A 22,500-nucleotide genomic window follows, 5' to 3' on the forward strand; every position below is an offset into this window, starting at 1 on the left:
TCCTTCAATCTAAATTTCCCGATTAAGGACGGTGCCTCTATTGTTACTGCGCATACGTTATGCGCATCTCTATATAATCGGAGTTGCCTATCGGCGGTGCCTGTATTATACAGGATATTTTTTTGGGCGCTGTCAAAACTATGTGGAGAAAAGCAAACTTAGCAAGTGCTGTTGGTTAATCCAAAAAGAAACCTGGGGTAACCACGCTTTTTCAGATATAATTAAGCTTCACTTTGGAAAATAACTCCTATACATGGCTTTGTATTTTAAAGCTTTTTACAAATATTGTTGATTCATTATCTTCGAAAATGCTTGGTTTACCCCCAATTTTTCTTTCGGATGTCAATAACACTTGTTAAGATCGGCTTTTCCCGCATATTGCAGTAACCGCGCAAAAATCCCTTGAATTAGTAGGCACCAGTCCCTTAAGGTTTGGCAAGAGACCGTTACTAGTATCTCTTAATGTTCTAGGAAATGGGAATGTTTTTTCTTGTCTCTGTGTTTATGTTGAAATTTTCGGAAAGCTATTAATGTTTCGAGCCTGTGCCCTCCTTTGATAAGTTTTTCACTTATAATTTGCAGCTTTTCAAGTGCGCCTGATTTAACGGTATCAAGTAACCCGTAGGTCGCGTCCGAGTGCTCTACAATGGTTAATGGGGTACATGGTGTGATGATGAACTTGACATTCTCGATGCAATGTCATTTGTCGAATGTTACTTTTTCCTGGTGCAGTGCTCTGCCTAGATAAATGGAAGATTTGGACCTGGAAACTCACCCATAAATACTCCTGGATGATTGGTGGTGCAGCGGGAATGAGTTTCTGTTGCATCTTGTTCCTTCTTCAGAGGATGGGGATCTCATGATTTGTAGCCACTCAGAAGACGCTGGAGTAGTTTGGCAAGAGATACCTCCAGGTACCTTACAGGGATCTCTCTTTCGTCGATAGTCCTTGAGAATCCTTGCAAGGGTATAGAGGACACGGAACGTCTTTAAGATAGCCTAGGGAAATGCTCTTGGGCGATGTCGTCAGTAAAACTCCGTGAAAAAGGAACGCAACTTGTTGTCAACAACTCCCAACATATCCCCGTTTACACCTTGTTGCGTGTTGTTGGTAGTTAATGCGTTAAGTTTGAAACTGGTCAAACTTTGAGCCAACAACTCCCGACAGTTCTTTTGTTCTGTGATCGCCGAAGCAAAGCTCAACAAGTTTTATCCGTCTGCACAGCTCTTTCAACATTCTTGGGGCCAACGCACGGGGATTGGATAGGTCTCCATGAAACAAGATGGCTTCCGGTTTGTAAATCACCAATTCTCGGTGGATCGTAAACCTTCCCATAATACACTGCACATCCTAACATTGTTGGGAGTTGGGCATCAGTTTTGTGCACCACTGCCAACACCATCAGCCATCTGTCGAACCACACTAACAATGTTTTCGAGTTGGTGCCGTCCGTTTGCAACGGAGCCTAAGAGAGAAGAGTCACTCATCGTAGCCAGGTGCTTCTGTGACGTATTCCCGAGGACTGGAGAAAAACTCCGTATCCCACAACCGCGCGGGGCCTCCATGGTTCGAATTCAACATGGCATAGGCGAGGTTTAGAGCTTCTCGGTCTACTTGAGTGTTCATTCAGTAACAGGAAAGGTGGTAGAAACACGGAATGATCTGTTGAGTTTTGGCGAGGGAAATACTGCAGGGAGTTTTTTGGAAACGACACCTAAGGCCGTGCGCGGGTTGTGGAAGATGGCGTTTACCATTTTTCTCCCAGTCCTCTCCAAATTACGGTCACCATCACCTAGAGGCTAGTGTCTTTTTAATTGGTCTTTTTAACCTTGAAAACCTCTAGATCGAAACCCAGGAAACAATGACTTATGGTCGTTATAATCAAATAACCCAGCACTTTCCTATCCCCTTTCTTGAATATAGTTTGTGGCACCTAGATTGTCTAAGAAATGGCAAGCAACCAACTCACAAGTTATTGTGTTCCGCTTAATTTTCACAGTTATATACATTGAGCTTGTGGGGGACCCGAATTACGCCAATCAAGGCCTCGTTTCCCTCTTCTATAATGGACAGTGGGGAACCGTAATGGGCGATGATGCATGGGATATTACTGATGCTTCATGTCGTCTGCCCGCCATGTTGTCTACCCAAGTGCCATTGGCTTTACCACAGAGTCCTATTTTGGCGACAACTCAATCGTGACCGATGGGGTTGGGGATGACGTGACTTGTACGGGAACAGAGGAAACGCTTGGCAGGTGTCCTCATGGGCTGGGGAATACACGACTGCGACCATCCTGAAGATGCAGGGTCGTCCTGTCAGTACGACTTTACTGTGAGTGCAAAAGGTGAGAACAAACCAAGTCACTGGATGAACAGCTTCTTTATAGTAGCCAGCTGGATCGCGTTTAGTCTTCTTTCCCATGGCAAACCGCGTTCAGATCCAAATTCCATCCTTTTGTATTTACAGCCATAACTTTCTAATTTACTCTTTCTTCGTTTTGGTTTTAAAAGGTGGAAAGGCAGAACTTACTGATTATCGTTTAGTCTTTTGTTCTTAAAGTTTTTTGTCTTGATGTTTTGGAGTTTTATCCCAGTGTACTGTGGCAACATTATTAGTGTTGTTTTGTCAGATGTGACGAGGTTTGATGGTTTTCCTGTTTGGTTGCCAATATGAATGTTGTGAGGTCTTCTGTTGACGTACGTGTTACTTTTTATGTGGATGATAGTTCTTTTATGACGTTGTCGACTTACTCCCTTTATGTGGTATCACGGGACGTTACTTGATATCGCAATTGTTGATTGTGGTGCCTTCTTTTTTTTAGGCCAAATTCATTCAACACATCATGATTAAAACACAACACGTAACCATTAAATCTCGTTCTGGTGTTCCATACTCTTCCTTGATTTCCCTTTGAGTGATCGGTACGTCAATCTGCCCTCACAGTGTTCCTATGAATGTGCCACATAGGTATTGGGAGTGAAGAAGCTCGAGCTTAAGATGTGTGATGTTGATATAACACCACATTCTCGTGACTACATAGCAAAGACACCCAGGGTAATTAGGAGATGCACGGTTCGGATCGTGGAAATTATGACCACGTTTCATTTCACGCAGTGTATTTTACCCCCGATTATTGACTTCATGTAGCCGTAAGGCTGGAAACAGAAGTTTTAATGTTTAAAACGCAATCTGTACTGAAATTGTGATTTAATGTCTCTTTTAGCTACAATGATCATTGAATCTTAACTTCCAGCGCCAGATACAAATGCGTTTGTCACTAACACGGAATATCAAATTTTTTTTTGGCCCGAAAACAACAAAACCCGAAGAAAAAGGTTTGCCAGTTTTTTATTATGAGTGTTATGGCATATGTAATAGTATATTCATTACAATCTCTAAAACTGTGTTTTTTAGATGCAAGGGCAACTTGCCATTTGGTATTGCGGCTTGGATAACGACCTCACTGCGGACTTTACGTGGACTCGTCAACTTTGCTCCACAACCATCGTTAGTAACAGGGGCCCTTCGGAGGACCATACCGGCCTTCCTGGTAAGCTTGGGGGATATATCTTCATTGTCTCTTTTATTTTTTTTAGTATCATTCATATTAATATCAATAATATTTTAATATAATATCCTATAGGTGGGCTTTCACGGTACGTCATCGCCGCCATGTTGGTTGGTTGAAAAACACAAGGTCTCTCATTATCTCCTTTTTGTTTGTCCCAGCAGCAATTGTACTTACGCACTGTTTGCTGTGGCTCTAGGGATTGGTTTGGCAAACTATACTTTATTACTAGGTATTAATCTCAGATTACCAGAGTGCGTTGACATGCTTTTTTTGTCACTGGAGGAAGTGCAAAGTGTTAACTGTATTCTCTTGTGATCCATGGATAGGACATCTGTAACCTTCATTTACATTCTTGCTCGATAATTCTACAACAAAAGAACATAAATCCTTTGCTATGAATTGATTGTTCGTGGGGAGAACAGAGGAATTTTTAACATATACCCATATGCTACTGTTCACTCACCTAAGGAAAGAGGAAAAGAAAAGTTAAGCAATAAAGAAGTCAAGGCATAGTTGCCTCCCAACTGAACACGTTTCATAGAAAAGTCGTTTATCAAAATCCTTGCATGGACTGTAGGACGAGTGTGAGCGACTAACACTAATGCTTTATTCCAATGAATTGACCGAATGTGTTGCTTCTATTCGCGTTGTGGCAAATCTTGTGTCTTTCCAATTGTAAACATCGAGCCACAAGGATCCGTGTTCTGAACCAAAATTACAATCATTAATGAAAATAGCGCGTTGGCCACTCAGCGACACGACTCGGGTAATTCAATTTGAGACTCGAAGCTATATAACTCGGTACGTTTTATTTTGTGACCACAAGGCTTGGTTTTTTCATTGGTTCGATGTAACGTCAGTACCTTGTACTGCTGTATAGCATTTTCCCTTTGATTTAGCCTGCCGGAATGACGATAATGGTCTTCATCGAAAAACACGAAACGGTCCGGTACAAAACTCCTGGCATTGCTTGTTTGGAATCATTCGCTAACCAGGATTCACATATATTCCCCAAGACTCTGACTCAGCTCGAGAGCAGAATAATAGGCGATTTTTACTTACCAGGAAATGACTTTCAAAAACTCACCCAAAAACGTGCCTCAGGGAAATTGCCACCAGACTCTTAACATTAAAGAAATGAGGCAAATGTGTAGTCGACTCCTATGTGAATCGAGGGCAAGATGTGTGTCCAAACGCAACATCGAATTTTTTCGCTATCAGCAGCACAGAACACCCTATGTAACCTACGGGATACCCAGAAATTTAGGTGTGCATTCTCCTTTGTCGAACGCAACTTATATATTGTTTTATTGTTGTTTTAATTTGCGTGTGAATCAAAACTTCGTTAGAGTTCATCTTATGACATTTCATTGAACTAAAAGTTTGTCAATGGTAAGCAGACTGCTCATTTTTGAAATGGTCTCAAAAAGCGTATCCCATAACCTCTGGCGCATGTTTCTGATGGTTGAATACACTGGTGCGCAACAGGCCCTAGAATGACTTTCAATAGGACCGTGCTATAGGGTGCAGGGATGAGCGTAATGGTGACAGCACTCTCGCCCTCCCACCAATGTGGCCCAGGGTCATTTCCTAGACTCGTCGGCGGTCATATTTTTTGAGTTTGTTTGGTTTCTCTTTACTCTGCACCGAGAGGTTTTTCTTCGGGTACTCCGGTTTTCCCTTCTCCCTCAAAAACCACACAGTTGATTTGATTTGTTTTGATTTGAGTTATACATTGTTACGAGGAGAAGGCCCAATGGATCAGTAATTAACTTTGTGTTAGGCTACCTGATTGCCACCCTCTTTATAACATTTGTTTTCCCCATTTCAGTAATCGACTCTTTTGCTGAAATCCCTGCTTTTTTTCCTAATAAACATTTCTTAGTCTTAATCCACCACTGTAGAACTATCTTCTGCATGTGCAGGATATTACTTTTATATAGAGTCGTCTGGAACGAAGTTAGGGGGTACCGTTGCTCGACTTCCAGTCTCCGGCAAGATACAAAGCAATGGCACTGCACATGTATGGTGTTTTACTTATCATATGTACGGACCAATTCCATTGTGGAAACCCCTCCAGAGTCACAAGTTGGGGATCAAGTTTTTGTTGGGAGATTTCGGGAAGTCAATGGAACCATTGGTACAAGGCGACCCTTCCGCTTAACTATGATGGAATATATGTGGTAAGGAATTACAACGCGAAAGTCTTATCTTATGCCGTTCTCTAATTTTGCCAGAGAAGCTCTTATTCCTTCAAGAAGCAGCTTTATCTGTTCAAGTTTTATTACCACCCATTTAATTCTCCACCCAACACAGACGGATATTTCGTAGCGATACGAAAATTCCTTGTTTTCCGTTCGTTGTGTCTTTAATACCGGAGCCCGCCATTGTGTAATGCTATCTTTCATAATTATAGCTGTAAAGTTCCCGTACCTTTTCGTTATATGATATTTTGTCATTTAATCCATAATATTAAACAACCAAGGAGGTTGTTGACAACGAAAACTGCAACAATTCTAGATGGAGCGACCTTATAGACGTGACTATGAACTCTGAAGTTACTGGAGAACCCCGAATGGAGTTATTAGGGCTCTGCAAACCAACTATCACCGTAGTTAACTGCGGCATTTCATAGTGAGCAACATTATAATATCTCTTGTTTGGTATTCACGATTCAATATTCTGTAGTAGCTTGTCGCAGAAACGAACAAAATCTTCTTAGCAAATCAGAATCAGGGAAGTGGATGCATTTTAAAGCCTGCGCTCTTGTCATTTTGTCTGCTCAGTGATGGTATTGAAGAGAGCAGTTAATTTTGTGGCCGTGTATATGGATTATAATGATTGAAGATTAGGATTTGAGTTTCACGAGGGAAGACTCGTCAAAAATGTGAACTTGAATTCAAACATGCGAAATTCGTTATTTTTTTCACATGTTTTGTTCCATTGTTTTGCTTGTTTTTCACAGGTAAAATTCGAAGGCGTGGTTGGAAATGATGCTTTCAGTGACATCCTATCGACGACCTTGAATTTCTAGAGAACACAGTATGCGAAAAAACAGCTGAAACTTTAGGTAGAGTAGTTTTTTCTACACCTTCACATCAATCGTTATGAACGAGTCAAAAACTCAAATCCTTGCTGAGCTTTTTATGTCATTGTTGTGTCATGTTTTCGCCCGAGAAAGAGATTACCTGTTTGCTTATTAGGGAGTTTAAAGCACATCAACGTTTTTGAGCGACGGACGAAAACCGGAAGTGAACATTTTGCATGCGGGTAGTACGCTATACCACATTCTAAAACTAATGATCTCTAATTTTGAAGAGATACTTAACAATATAAAAATGGTATTGTCCAAGACAAGGTAAAAAGGAAAACAGCTTTACTTCCGATTGTTCTCCGGGGCTCAAAACCGTCGCATTCTTAAAGTGCCTATCACCTCAACAAACTTTTCCGATTTATTTATTCTCCTAAATTCTCCCAATACGTTGTGTTGTTTCACTTTTTATTGATTTGAAGGGGAATGGGTTCGATTGGCGTCACACACTGCTTTGCATCTTGATAGTTCTTTGAAAACAGCGATGCAAATCAATTTGCGACTTCAACCCGGTATCGAACCACACTGCTTATCTTATTGGTGTGGGAAGAACTAAATTGCTGTGGTCACTTTGAGCCTTTAGAAGCTTTAGGAATCTTCAGGCTTAGCTGCTCAATGTACGAATTTAACTTATAAAAGAATTTGGTAGAGAGGTCCTTACCGTTGTCTGTCGTCTCTTGTTCCTTCAGTTAAACCAGAGATAGTTTGGATTTCCCCAAGCCGGAAGGCCAAGCTTGGTGAAAGCGTTATCTTAGGATGCACAGCAACTGGTCTGCCTATCCCACACGTCGTATGGCAGAAAGATGGCCGAGTTTTACTGCAAGGACAAGGATATGCCAACATCACCATATCAAGCATCTCTCCAGCTGATGGCGGAACTTATCAGTGTTCAGCTGTAAATGTTGTGTCAAACCACACACTGGCAATAGTGCTGCAGGTTGAAGGTAAGAAAGCACATCTGTCTTCAAGGTTTAATCTTCAAAACCAGATTATTGAAATTGTTGAAGGTCCATACTGGGCGGTTAGTCATAGGATCGTCGATGAAGACTGGGCTTTATGAGCAACGTCATGTCATCTAGAAAATATTGAGCTTTAGCAACGACGACGGGAACGGCACGAGAACGTCATGTGAAAACATAAATTCACGTTACTGCGGTCACTTCGCGACTCTTCCAAGCTTTTTAATATGACAAAGGTGTGGCAGTCCCTTAGGAATGAAACCGTTACGAGCGGCGCGTAATTTAGAGGAGAAAAATGAAAATTTATCTCCAAGTGCTGACGTTCTCCATAACACCTCAAACTTGGTTATTTCACGTTGTTGCTTTGCTGACGACGGCAAAAAAATGGACAAAAATGAAAAACGCACGTGCAGGGCGCGCAAAGCTATTGTTTTTGCCCACTGAATATGCAAATTTGTAACGTTCTCGTTGCCGTCGCCGTTGTCGTTGCTAAAGCTCCCTAATAATACGACGACGACGACGGCTACGAGAACGTTGTCTAAAAATATTATTTCCCGTTACTGTAATAATTTTGCGATTACTCTAAGTCTCTCGGCTTGGAAAGTGTAAGTACACATTCCAAGAATAAAATTGGTGAGAACGGTATGGACATTTAGAGAGAAAATTGAAAATTCATCGTCAGGTGCTATCGTCCTCCATATGACCTCAAATTTGATCATTTCACGTCGTCGTTTAGACGAGAACGGCAAAGAAATGTAAAACGCACGGCGTGGCGTTCTCGTAGCCGTCGGCGTCGTCCTTACTTCCACGGTGAACGATAACGTGTTCTTGAGGTATTTAGATGGCGTTAGAGGAATGAAGAAGTTTCCTATGCTTAAGTAGCAATAGCTTTACTAGGTGGTCTCCGAGGTGGAGGGTTGTTGAATTTTACCAGATGATAATTCCTTAAGAAAGCGTCCTTTTGAGTTTCCCTCTCTGCAACTTCCAGATGAAATTTCAAATATTAGTATGCTCTCTGTTCGTTGTTTGCAACGTTGCACTCGTAATCTGTGTCGATAGAGAGAGATTCTTAAATTGTGATCCATTTGGAATGGATTTTTTGGTGGGTGTAAACCGAATAAACTTTAAGTGCTATTTTTTTTTTTTTTTTTTTTTTTTGTATTTAGGAAGTCCTACAGACACTGTCATCACAACAAACTTGTCGTACAACGCGGTTGCACTCGGCGAGAATGTCGCGCTGTACTGCTTGTCTAGTGGATTTCCTCTGCCATTTTGTCATTTCTACCGCGAGGGACATTTCATAAATGCCAATCAGAGCATCTATGTAATTGAGAACTTCACGGCGGCAGACAAAGGAGAATACTACTGCAACTGTTCCAATATTGCGGGTGTGGACAAAGCCAGCATCATACTGGCGTTATATGGTGAGTGATATATGGGAAAAGGTAAAACAATAAGTCCTCCTCGAAACCAGACGAATTAATTAATCTTAAATTTTGGAGGAAACTGCCCCTGTGGCTTTTAATTGTAGCTGAAAGTTATGCTTTCGCATTGACCTGATTATAGATCAGAAGTAACCCAGAAAACGTTATATTGTGAAACACAATTTACAAAGAATCGGTAATGATTTTTAGCCACCAAAACTGCTCAAAAAATAACTCATCGCTTTAGGGAAAAAGTTCTTTTTTAAGTGAAGCATGAAAAATGCCTTTGATGTGGTAATGTCTTGGTGCAGGGATGGCCCAGTGGTGAGAGCACTCGCCCCCACCAACGTGGCCTACGTTCGATCCCCAGACGTGGCGTGATATGTTTTATCCGGGTACTCCGGTTTTCAAAAACCAACATTTGATTTGATCTGCGTTAATGTGTTGATTTCAGTTTACAGTATTCCCAATTAGTGCTCCAGCGCTAGAAGACGAGACACTTAAATAAAGTTCCTTTGCTTTATTTCCTTTAGTTTTTCCGATTAATTGTCGAGCAATGAAATCGATCTGGCGATAGCTGCACTTTTCCCCCATATCCCAATGGTGCTACTTGTTTACTAAGTTTAAAGCGACTTGAGTATCTATTTTTGCTGCAATATGCTTTCAACATACGAAATCCAGATGAAGATAAGTGCTTTATTTGGAAACCATTTGGGAATTGGGTGCAGGGATGGCGCAGTGGTTAGAGCACTCGCCTCCCACCATTGTGGCCCGGGTTCGATTCCCAGATCCGGCGTCATATGTGGGTTTCGTTTGGTGCTCCAATTAGTGCTCCAGCGCTAGAACGACTAGACACTTAAATAAAGTTCATTTCCTTTCCTTTTACCAACCCGTGTGCCCAAGCTAGCTTCACCTATGTTTGGCACGGGACATTTTCAGTTCAGGGCATCGAGGTTACATTGTGTATCTATTTGTTTTATGATCGGGGCCGGGTGTGCTTAGAGTCAGTACGTTTTGAATGTTTCCTAATGTTGTTCCTTTGATATTTCTAGAGCCACCGAGTATCACTACCATTTTTCCACCTCATCAGCTCGTAAACGAAACCGGAGCCTTCGAGATTTTCTGCAATGCTACTGGAAACCCACCACCAACAATAGCATGGTCTAAGTTAGGAGACAGCAGCAAAGTTTATCCCTCGGGAAATATTCTCCGTAGAGAAAACGTCGCCAAATCGGACTTTGGAAATTACAAGTGCACAGCAGTGAGCGTGCGTGGAGAGAACGTAACCGCCGAAGCGTCAGTGGAGCTGGACTTCTGTAAGTCAATGCGGAGTAGGGAGTTTAAGAAAGGAAAACAACGAAGGCTACGAGAACGCCACAAAAAATTTGGCTTAATTAGCGAAAACAAAGCCTTTGTACGCCACTTTCGTGCGTTTTACATTTTGTCACAATTCTTAGCTTTTCTCGCCTTGACAACGACACATGACTAAATTGGAGGTCATGCAGAGGATGCGAGTACCTGATGATAACGTTCTTGTAGCCGCGTCGTCTTTGTCCTTGCTTAAATTCTGTAATGTCTCATCAGTCAATGCCTTGGACGGAAACTGCCAAAGCCCTTCCTTGTTATTCAAGTGCTTTATAAGCTGTTTTCTTTTGGCGATGAAAAGCAGAACTTAATTCGTTTCATTTAAACTAACGCCGTGGAACAATTTTCACATATGAAAATATCCCGCCAAAGCTGAAATTGACCCAGTCAGATCACTACGATCCACAATGCTAATTTCCATAACCAACAGAAACGGTCGAGAAACCTGTCGGTTTAAGGTGGGCCTTTAAATCCGAGAATTTTTGTCATCGTATCGTACGTTAAGATCAGTCCTTGTTTTTAGACCAACCTGTAATCAGCGGATATTTTTGTTTTTAGCCTCGCCAACCATAGTCCACAGCCCACAGAATGTTACTGTCACAGAAATTGAGAGGAAGAACGTGACAATGTTCTGCAATGCAACAGGCAGACCAACAGCACAGCTCACCTGGATACGAGTCAAAGATGGTGTAATAGTAGCTTATGGGAACCTCTTAACAATAAGAGCTGCTGACCGATCATATCGTGGGGAATACAGATGTGAAGCTAACAACGGAGTGGGACAGCCGGCGTCTAAATCAGCTTACCTTGATGTGCTGTGTAAGTTCGTCATTGCTCTGCTCGTTTGTTTGTTTGTTTGTTTACATTGAAAGAACGTTCAACTAAGCAACGAACTGTAAGGACCTGCGAAAAAATGATCGGAAACATCGTTTTGTTTTGTTTTTGGCATTCTAGTTAAATAGTCTCGTTTTGTTTTGGTACCACATAAGGACAGCTCAATTAATCAATAGATCAATTAACAAGTGAAGTTCTTTTGTTTATACACCGTAGTGTTCTAAAGCCTGGTTTTCACTAGCGACGCAAGCACTCGCGCAAGCATAACAACTTTTGTTTCACCGTGAAAACGTCCTCTTCGCAACCATACACACATGGGCAAGTACAAAGATCAAAATATTTCCTTATGGGTACTTGCCTTCGCCTTACAGTATGCCTTGTGAAAACGAAGCATGGCACAAGCACACGGAAATTTACTACGTTTGGCTGTGTTTTGCCAATGAAAGGACACTCCTTGCAGATTCCCCACTTCTGAGCATGTGAACAAAATGGCTGGGGCCTTCGTTGATTTAACGCTTATGTCGACGTTCGTTTTCACTTAGCATAAGCTACTTATCCTTGTGCTTGTGTCGCTAGAGAGAACAACTCTTAAAGCAAGCCTTCTGTCGGCCGCGTATGCATATGTATGCGTATGCGTATGTATGCGTATGCATAGCGAGTTGTATAGATTAATGCGGAAACACTGACCCAGCCAGGGAATAGCCGAGATCGGGATTTGGGTCATGGGTCATGCTGCCCTCCTATCAATAATGTATTAATCCAGATAAATTCGAGTTAGACCATCAGTGTGCAATGGAATGTTCAATGATGAAAAGTTTTCAAAATGCTTTCATAGTTAACAAAAAAATGCTTTGAAATAAAATTTATGCAATGCTTGGAAAGTTTAATCTCCAAGTTTGTTTGCATTGTGGCTTTTTGGCTACATTTAACAGTATTTTCCAAATTTGAATGTTCGTGGTATTATGACAACAACAAAGGCGAAAACCCAATTAATTTTTCAAGTTTAGTGAATAATACACCATCGTTCGTTAACAGCCCATGTTTACCCGAAAGCATTCTGCGCCGCGTTGAATTTCGCACAGAATCACCCGACGAGTACTCAAGCAAAACGCTGGAACTATTTCACAAGCGGGCAATGTCTTTTGGGTCAACATGGGTCCTTAAGTTTCATAGACCCTTTGCATAACTGGCAATGTTCATCCTAAGCCTCACATTCATGTGTAGAATCCTTTGTCTGGAAACATAAGTACGAGGCTAAGAATGTACAAAGTACTGTTTAGGCGCCATTTATGAAAAGGGTCTATTCTTGGGTGCGCAGCGTTTCATTGAAAAGGCAGCATTTCATCAATTTTCACTTATTCTGCACGAACAATCCCATTTAAAGTGGTCATGATTCTTGTCATTTATTATTATGACCTTTAACATGTTCTCTTTCGTTCGTAGATGCTCCATCCTCGACAAGACTATCGACCGATAGACCAAACAACCTTGTTAGAGGCAATGGTCGAATTGCCCTGACGTGCACCACAGACGCCAACCCACCTGTCAGCCAATACCGGTTTTATCGAAACGGTGTGCTGATTAGAACCAGTTTTAAAGGAAAGCACGTGATTCAGAAAGCTAGTTATTCTGATGCTGGAACGTACCTTTGCTTGCCAGTCAACAGTCTGGGAAATGGGACAAGCAGCTCCGTGGTTGTCACTGTTTTTGGTAAGTACTTAACAGTTACACTATAACGAACGTTTGGTAGGATAAATGGTGTTATTTCCTCGAGACTTCGATGTCGCATTGATGGAGCATCCTAGCCACACTGTTGGACAAACTTGGCTCAGAAAATGAGGCAGCAATCGGATGTCAAATTATGTATTACCTGCCTCTTGCGTTCACTTAACCAACAAAAGTTTCTCAAAGACACCCTCTAGCCACATCCCTCCCCTTTCCGTTCAATCAGTCGGTATACAAATTGGGGGATTCCCGGAACAGTTTTTCTTTCGGAGGGGTCACACATCTGTTGCATTTAAATTGGACGCCTATCCAAAGGTCCACTTAGACAAGTCACTTGGGATGTGCTTTGTGTTCGTTCCCATTTGCTCCTTGCAGTTAAACGGGAATCAATCTGTCAAGGAAAGGGCAAGGTTTAACCACTTTTTTTCGTGATTATAACAAGGTGACGGTTGCTTGAATCATCTCAGGGTCTTGATAAAACATACCACTCACATCTGGAACTATCCTTGTTTAGTTCGTCTAGTGTTATAAATGGGAGTTTCGTTTTTGCAAGATTGGAAAGATCAATTCCGCTTGAGAACACAGGAAATTGTTTTTCCACGGTCAACAGCTGTTTCCATGACAAGATGTTTAATGTTACCACTGACTAGAAACTATTTGTTGAGAAGAATAACTTGGTTATGGAACAGATCTCCTTCGTATCTGTTGTCTTAGACTGACCTTGATCAAGCTATGGTTACTCTAGTTCTTGAGCATATGCATGGATATCTGGATGACTAATACTACTTGGTGCTTAATGAGAAGTCCATACTTTTTTTGCAGTATGCTTAAGTTTTTGCAATGTTTTATCTTCTAATAAACCTTTTTTATCCCCAGGTGCTTTTTCTATTATTTCTTTCCCTCAAAACGTAACCATAAACGAAACTGGAACCGCATCATTTTTCTGCAATGCAACATCCTTTTTTCCCTACGAGGATCTCAAACCCAAATCACTTGGAGTAAACAAGAAGACAGTAGTTTAGTGTTTCCACCCGGTGAGCAGCTGGTTCTACAAAATGTTGGTCACAGTGATGAGGGAACGTACATCTGTACGGCGGATAATGGATTGGGACTTCCTGACACGACTTCTGCTGTACTGGCCATTTTGCGTGAGTATCCTACCATTCCAGACATCATTCAAGGTTGTGGGACTGATGGCTAGCACTCCTCCCCTACCATGTGGGAACAATGGCAGTTTGTTTTGAGTGAGAATTGCCTTATACCCCCTATATGTTTGCCAACCAACAAGCAACGGTGCACTTTATAACACTTCTGCCTGGAATTGTAGCTTCGAAACTCCGAATAAGTTTAAAACTCTTTTGTTAAAATTGTACGTGTTAGCAGGGACCATTCCCCTCAGCGAATGCCTCAGATTTGAGAGAGCTGCATCACTGATAAACGTTTACGACTCATAAAGTAATATAACATTATAATGAAGTAATATTTTCGGCTTATTCTCTAAGGCTTTATCAGTCTCACTGGTAGTGAGTGATTTACACCAGCAGTAACCTGACTGAAGATCGATCACGTGACAAAACGTTATACTTACGATGTCGTAATCTCTCTACAGGACTATTCTTCGGTCTTTTCACTACTATGTAACCACACACTAAACAATTCTTAGACTTATTAAGGCTGAGCGGTTCAATTGAGTTATCAGTGTTCCGAAGGACCACACGTATCTACTTTTTCAGCTTAGCTGCTATAAGGTGCGATAAATGTATTTTTAAAACTGGGCCTATGGTGTAGACTAAATTAACTGAGAATTGTTGGTTTTATTTGGTCACGTGACTGGACAGACTTGCTATTTTATTGGTAAGAGTTCGTTGTTGACATCTTAACATTCAAAACTAATAGAGGATGAGACCTTTATTAGGCAGAGGTACGAGTGTTTTATACGTGGCCTATTTTTTACGCTTGAGAGCAGTACTAACCTGCCTTAAAATCCTCTCATCCCTGCAGATAAACCATTAAATACCAGACTAGAAGCCTCCATCCCTGATAACATTGGAGTAATCAATGCATCCGTGATATTGAGATGCACTGCAGATGCCAATCCTCCGGTTACTATGTACAAAATTTACCACAATGGGAGCCTGATTTCCAATTCATCGTCTGGTGTATTGAACATAACACGTGCGCTTTCAGAACATGCTGGGCTGTACGTCTGTGTGCCTTACAACGCCTATGGCAGGGGAGAAAAAACTTCCTTAAACGTATCCTTTGTGGGTGAGTTCATACTTTTTTGTTTTTGTCTCCATAGGGCTAGAGAACGTAATAAGCAAGTCATCCACCAATTGTTGATCTCCAGTTACACAAATATCTTTGTTTTTGTCTTACACTAGGCCTCCGTGATCATGAACGTTTGATGACCCTCTTTGATCTGATCGACGTAGTTGAAACCATATTTTCTTGCTTCAATTCCCACCTAGGCAGTACCACTCTTACGGAGTAAACATTTGCTAATAGAGTTTTCGTAAAAGGCCAGAATTTTGAGTAATCTCAGGCTGAAATAATAAAACGGAGAAGCTGTGATTATTCTGCAATTTAAACCAGCGTGGTTGTGAATATGTCAATACGTAATTATCCATACAAGCTTGTTTTTAGCAACTACAAGAACAACTACAACATTTTATTTCGCTTCGACGTGGTTTACAACTTGACACACAGTTATGAACGAATTACTTATTAACTATAGTTACTGACTAGCTGTCATTAGTTTCTGTTAACTGTAGATCTAATTACTCAGTCTATTTTCAATAGAATATTCAAATGATCAGTTGTTACTACGTTTATTCGTTTAATCATTCATTAAGTAAAGCTATTTTTACCCTATAACCCTATAAAGTAAAGCCTTTATAGTTGCATTAACGGCTAATCGTGGCTAAAAGTTAAACCGGTTTCTAGGTAGGCCATTGAGAATCACCACGGCCTTTTAGACAACAAATAAGCAAACTGAAGAAGGATCCTCCGAATCCTTGGAGGGATTTCTTCCTTGCTGAAAAATCGAGGTGACGTGAAATTTCCATCTAATCAACAAGGTATTCCTTACTGAAGGCATAAACTAGACGTTTATCCGATCATCCACCGAGTACCCGGGCCTAGTGTTGATTGTCACATGCAGTGATGCATGATGGTATAGTTGGTTCACGTGCGGACGGTGAGCGAAGCGGAGTAGGAACATTATGTAACTTGCTTGTCCTAAGAAATAACGCGTTGAGTTTATATAGCCTATGGCTGAGTATCTCTCTCTACACCTAGGTTCTTCATTCACTAGACCGTATTCATAAATGGTGGCCAAGAAATTATTCTTTTGTCTTTATGCTAATCATCCTCACTAGCCTCGTTAGCACGAACAAAATCCAAAAGACTTTTTGCTGCAAAGTAAGACTAGTGAGGTTGATTAACACAAAGACAAGAGAATAATTTATGAATACGGTCTCTTGCTTCCTCTTCTTCGTACCTAACTGTGAAATGACCCAACGCGGCCTATTGAAAAAGATCCTTAAAGGCTTCGTTGATTTGAATCCTTTTACGACCACTTTTGCTGCAGGACCCTGTGGTGTCAAGCGAATGTACGTTTCCTGGTCACCTCAGATAGTGGGAGGCGTGGCTGCTGTGCCGGGGGAGTGGCCGTGGCAGGTGCAAATTGGATACTTTGACGACATGGAAAGCTTCCCTCACATCTGTGGCGGCGCCATCTTGGGTCACTTCTGGATTGTCACTGCAGCGCATTGTATTCAACAGCAACACAAGTTACTAGCGGCAACTAATTTAAATGTCACTGTTGGTAAGTTTTGTTTGCTTAGTTGTCGTTATCATCATCATCACCATCATCGTCATCATCACCATGACCTCATCACCATCATCACCATGACTTCATCAGCACAGGGACACCATGATTTATCAAGGAAGAACGTTTGCATAATTTTACCAACCATTCCCCACGTGCAATTAGCACTGACATATACTGTTCCGTCGGCTTCCTGGGAGAATACCCTCTAGAGGGCAAAGGAATTACCGACGTTAAATAAGGTGTATGTTTACCTTTACCATATGGACCACTTTCGACACAAACTCTTCAGAGAATTTTTGCACTTTCAACTTGGGAGTCTTATATTATACATTCGTTGTAAGTCAACTTGGGGACGGTCTATTTTTTCTTAAACACCAACTGAGAATTTTATTCAGTAGTGACTGAATAAAAAAATATCTTTTTCGTTTGTGTGGTCAACTCGAATCAATATGGTTGATCATTTAATGTAGTAAGGCCAAACGTCCATTACAGAAGTTTTGATCTCTCTCATTTTGCCTTGGCTCATCAGCTTACGATATTTTCTAAATTCTCTACTTACACATATCCCATAATACACCTCTTTAACCCCCCCCCCCCCCCCTCCCTTTCCCCCCAAGAAAAAATGCATAGGCATTTTTTCGACTTCTCTTGGAACATCCTTATGTCCCAGGAGAAATTGCAGACAATGATTATGCAAAATTTTGGGGGTTTATTACGGGATTTGTGCAAGTAGAGAATCTAGATCAAGTGTCCCGCTAAATAATGGCCAGTTCGATTTGGTCTGGAGACCACAACACCTCTTATTGCTACGATAACTAAGAAGCAACCCCACGCTACCATGATGCAACGATTTTCTCCCAGCAAAAAATCTAGCAGTACAACTGTAGATGTTGTAAAAATAGATAATACCTTAAACTGATGGGCCGACATCCATTGCGGATCGAAACTTACAGACTTCTGGTTTGGTAATATATGAGATCATATCATTATAGCCGGGTAAAGATGAAGGATTGTTTTGTTCTGCTGATCTCGCAAAGTCGAGTAAGACCGAGAAGGCAAGCAGAAAACAGAAACCCGAAATTTGTATCAAGCATTAATAGGTTTCACATTGAAAAAGTGCATAAGACGTTTGGTGAAACGTTCTGTTTTTGATTACCTATTACTAGGGGAACACCATCGAGATCTCGTAGAAGGAAGAGAACAAAACATTCCAGTGGACAAGATTTTTATACATGAAAATTTTAACTTCTCCCTGCTACAAAACGACATCGCTCTCATTAGACTCAAAGAACCGATATTATTCAATGCGTATGTGTCGCCCATCTGCCTCACGAACACAGACTTTCCAACCAATACTAGCTGTTATGTCACTGGTTGGGGACAACCAGGATCTCTCGCATCGTCGGTGGACATCCTTCAGGAAACTAACATTCCCCTGATGGACCACGACGTGTGTAAAACGCATTTCCGTAACATTAATCCAGTAACAACGGACATGCGCTGCGCTGGGAGATTAGGACAAAGTCAAGGTTCATGTAAAGGAGACAGCGGAGGACCGCTGACCTGTGAGCGCGACGGGCGTTGGTTCCTACTCGGTATTACGAGCTGGAGTGAAAATGGTTGTATGGATCAGGGGGATCCAGGAGTGTTTGCGAATGTTCTTTATTTCAGGAATTGGATGGAGGAAATTATGAAAAACAATACTAGGACACAACGGTGACGAAAAACAGATTTTGCTAAAGAAATAGACTAGTTTTTCTCGGTCTGTGTGGAACAAATATTTTTCATGCTTCCAAGCTGTTTAAAGGAAGGCTGAAAAAGTTCGTTAGTTACAATTTCGATACTTACATGAAACCGCTTTTTCTAGTTTTTCTTTCAAAAAACACGAGTTCATTTATCTGCAATGCAGTTAAATGCACAAGTTGCTGAACTGAACTTGAAATGATTCCGGGCATTTTGACAGAGATTAGTTATTCAAACACACCTGCCGGTGGAACAAAATACTCTGTTTGGCTTTTTTTAGCGCTATATTCTGTTTACAAGAATCATTTCAGCCTCCCTTGAGAAGAAGCAATTTAAGATTTGAGACTTCAAGAAAACGTTGATTTTCTTGTAAAATTAATTAGTATTTCCATTCTCCTTAACGGAAGAAGTATTAAGAGGAGCATTTTGGTGTTTTCTATTCTCGTTTCTTATAAATATTGAACATTATTTAATTCCGAGTTAGTTTAAAGGAACTTAAGTCATATTGTATTTAAGGAATTTAAGGTAAATTACTTTAAATTCTAACGTGAGTCTATCATTTACAGCACTATCATTGCTATCAAAAGAGATGCTTAGGTGTTTTCACTGTTAAATATTTTTATAAAAAAAATGTTTTGTATATTAACGCTAACAATAATGTTATAGCGAGGAAAAAATAAAATTGAATTTTGAGAAAAAAGCGCAAGGCTTTGAAAGCTCTTGGAATTCTCTATTTGTTCTGGTCTTAAATTTTCAAGCCCAAGAGTGAATTAGATAAGAGTGTTGATCTATCACTTTGCGGTCTTTCCCCAGCACAATCACAAATCGATTTATTTTTAGATACACTTTGCGCGAGAAACAAACAAAGGGCCGTCAATTGTAACCAATCAGAAGAAGCCATTTCACGCGTGACTGCTTCTGCCATGTTCTCTCAGGGACATGATTTTCGCGGGAACGGGTGTTCTAAAAATAGACTCATTTGTGACCGTGCTGGGGAGCCCACCCATGTCATAACAACACTTTTTTCAAATACACTCTTGTGAAGCCTCATTACATTACTTTTTGGAGGTAATAGGCCGAGTTCGATATATCAATAGAGAGCTTTAGATTCTAGGACGAGAACGACTACAAGTACGAGATTTCCTCATAGAATAACAGTGAGCGCGCTCAAACCAGCGTCATTTTGGGGGGGGGGGGGGGGGGGGTGGGGGAAACGTGATACCGTCGTCATCTTAGTACGAGGTTTTTCAAGAATGTCGTCGTGTCAAAAGAAGTCAACAATGCGGTAGCAGTTTTGGCATATTTCGATCAGCACAAAGGCTACGTTACCAGCAATAAGAATAACTGAGCAACCTACATAAGATTTATCGTCCGGCTTATGAATCTTCTAAGTATTTTCGCTGAAAACGGGCAGCCAAATCTCGTACTGATTCTCGTCCTCGTCCTAGAATCTAAAGGTCCGTAACATTAAGGCACGGCTACGAGGCTTTATGATCAAGTTTCATGGCTCAGTTTTGTTTTCATTGTCTCACAGGTCTCAAGGGAGATTTCTAAATAAAACAATAATTAAATTTAACTATAAAGCCTCGTAGCCATTTGTGAATATTGATATATCGAAAATGGCTTATTTGTTCTTCACCAAGTGGTGTATTCATTGTTTAATCAATGTTTTAATTGTCGCTTAGGACTTGTGTTCTGAGAAAATAAATCAGCTTTAATAAGCGTCCTGCGTAAAAAATGGGCCTAATAGTCCATTTTCGAGTTGCAGTTTGTTTCGGTTTCGAACTGAGTCTTGGTGCTCAACTGTTGTAAGGGAAATAAGTTTGACTTGCATAAAAATACGCAACTCATTTCCGTTTGAATGATTGTGCACCAGGACTCGCTTTGAAACTGAGGCATGCAGCAACTCGGAAATGGGCTATTCAACAATCCTGGGCACAATTGCAGAGACGCTTTTCACCTTTCGGTCCATATCTAAAAATTATTTCTACATGAAATAAGTCTGATTATTACGCTCTGGCTTCCCCCAAATCACTTAGAGAGTTTGCGAGGACAAAGGCAACGAAAACGTCACTCCAAATCTTGTAACTTTGCGCTATCGTAAGTATATTTGGCGATTATGCTACTTTGTTCAGGTTGTGATATATCCAACTATCCTGTAACTGGATGCATGGGTACGAACGATTTTAAGGTAAAGTTAGACAATGAGTGCTTCGTCGTTGTATGTTCACGTTGTCGTCCTATCCTGAAATTTGGCCGGGATTTCGCGTTTTTAGGGAGCTTAAAGGGACCTTAAGATCTACGACGGCGACTTCAACGAAAACGTCACCTCAAAATATCACTTTGTTTTGTCATAATTCTTTTGCTGTTATTCTATGTCGTTCACTTCTGACAATTTGGGCGAAGTATCCTAAAACTAAATGGGTACGAGCAGTTTCAGAGTGAAAACAGAGAACGAAAGGTTGTCTGTTGCATGCTCACGTTGTCGTTAGAACCTCAAATTTGGTAATTTCACCTCGTCCTTATGCGGAGTACCGCAGGAAGACATGCTAACATCCGTGCTTCACGTGCAGCACGATTATTTATGCTCTTTTAACCAATGATATCATTTTTTTTGCGCAGTTGCTGTTGCCGTCGCCGTCGTAAAATCTTAAGCTTCCTTAGGAAACCACGACGGCTACGGCGACGAAAACGTCACTTAAAAATATAGCTTTTAGCTACCCTATGTGTTTCACGATGTTTCCATTATGTTTATCTTGTACAATATGGGCAAAGTATCCTTTAACCAGACAGGTACGTACGGATTTGAAGCAAAGAGAGAGAAAGAAAGATTCACTGTTGTTTGTTCACGTTGTCGTCAAAACCTGCAAACTGGCCATTTTGACGAGTTGGCGAGAGAAATGAACAAAAAATGCGTGCCGCAAATACAGCACGATTATTTTTTCCTGTTTGAACCAATAATATTACTGCCTTTTGGCGTTGTCGTTGCCGTAGCCGTCGTCGTTTCTTAAACTTCCTGTTGTCTTGTAGTGTACGGCAAAGAAATGCACTTAAATGCGTGTAGCGTGACTTTTTTCGCTTTTTTAACCGATATCATTCTTGCTTTTCTGGCGTTGTCGTTGCCGTTGCCGTAGCTAAAACCAGGAAAAATCCGAGTGGGTTTTGATTGTGGTGCAAAGGACCATGGAACCTCCATCAATCATCAGTTATTACAAGGCCCTGACTTGATGACGGATCCGTTAGTGAGAGTATTGATCAGATTTCGTCAAGAATTGGTTGCCATGGCAGCTGATATTGTGCGTCACGACTTGACAGAGCGTGCACATCAGTGGTTTGAGGAGGAGAGGGGTAGGGAAGGCCGAAGCGCCCTTACCCGACCATATACGGTCCGTGATGGATTGAGACAGAACGCAGAAATTTCTTCTTTACTTCCGGGCCAATCAATATCTATTCAGCGAAACGCCCTCTTCAGGAACACAATTTTAATCTTTTTCTGCTCTATTATATCATGCACGGGTAAATGCAAAGTTCCTTTACATTTTTGGTAATAGTTAATTGAATTCAGTCTTTCCAGTGGGAAATCATTTCAGATATAGACAAAATCGTTTACGCTCTGCCGACTGTGCTTCTGGATCGCCTTACTGCCTACTGTTCTCTTAATGTGTGACACGACTTGACAGAGCGTCTAGATCAGTGGTTTGAGCTAGGCCGGAACGCCCCTACAAGACCTTATACAGTCCTCCTGGATTGTCACGGATGTTATTAAGAATTGAAATGCTCTCATTTAAAGTAAGGTGGTTGTAATAATATTGTACATGTGAATTGGCGTTGACAACTCAGACAACAAAATGCATCGTATAAGTTTCTCTCGTAAAGTAATAAATATTTCACTTATCGGGATGAAAGTCAGGAATATCATGACAAAATATTGAGAACAAAATACACCATT

At 41.0% G+C, this 22,500-nt stretch overlaps 1 pseudogene; it reads left to right on the plus strand.

The window, feature by feature from the left end:
• Positions 1–19,251, plus strand: part of LOC138030370 (hemicentin-1-like) — a 22,320-nt pseudogene extending 3,069 nt beyond the window's left edge.
• Positions 19,252–22,500: the final 3,249 nt, after the last annotated feature.

This window comes from Montipora capricornis, chromosome 13, assembly GCF_036669925.1.
Source record: "Montipora capricornis isolate CH-2021 chromosome 13, ASM3666992v2, whole genome shotgun sequence".
Taxonomy (NCBI): domain Eukaryota; kingdom Metazoa; phylum Cnidaria; class Anthozoa; order Scleractinia; family Acroporidae; genus Montipora; species Montipora capricornis.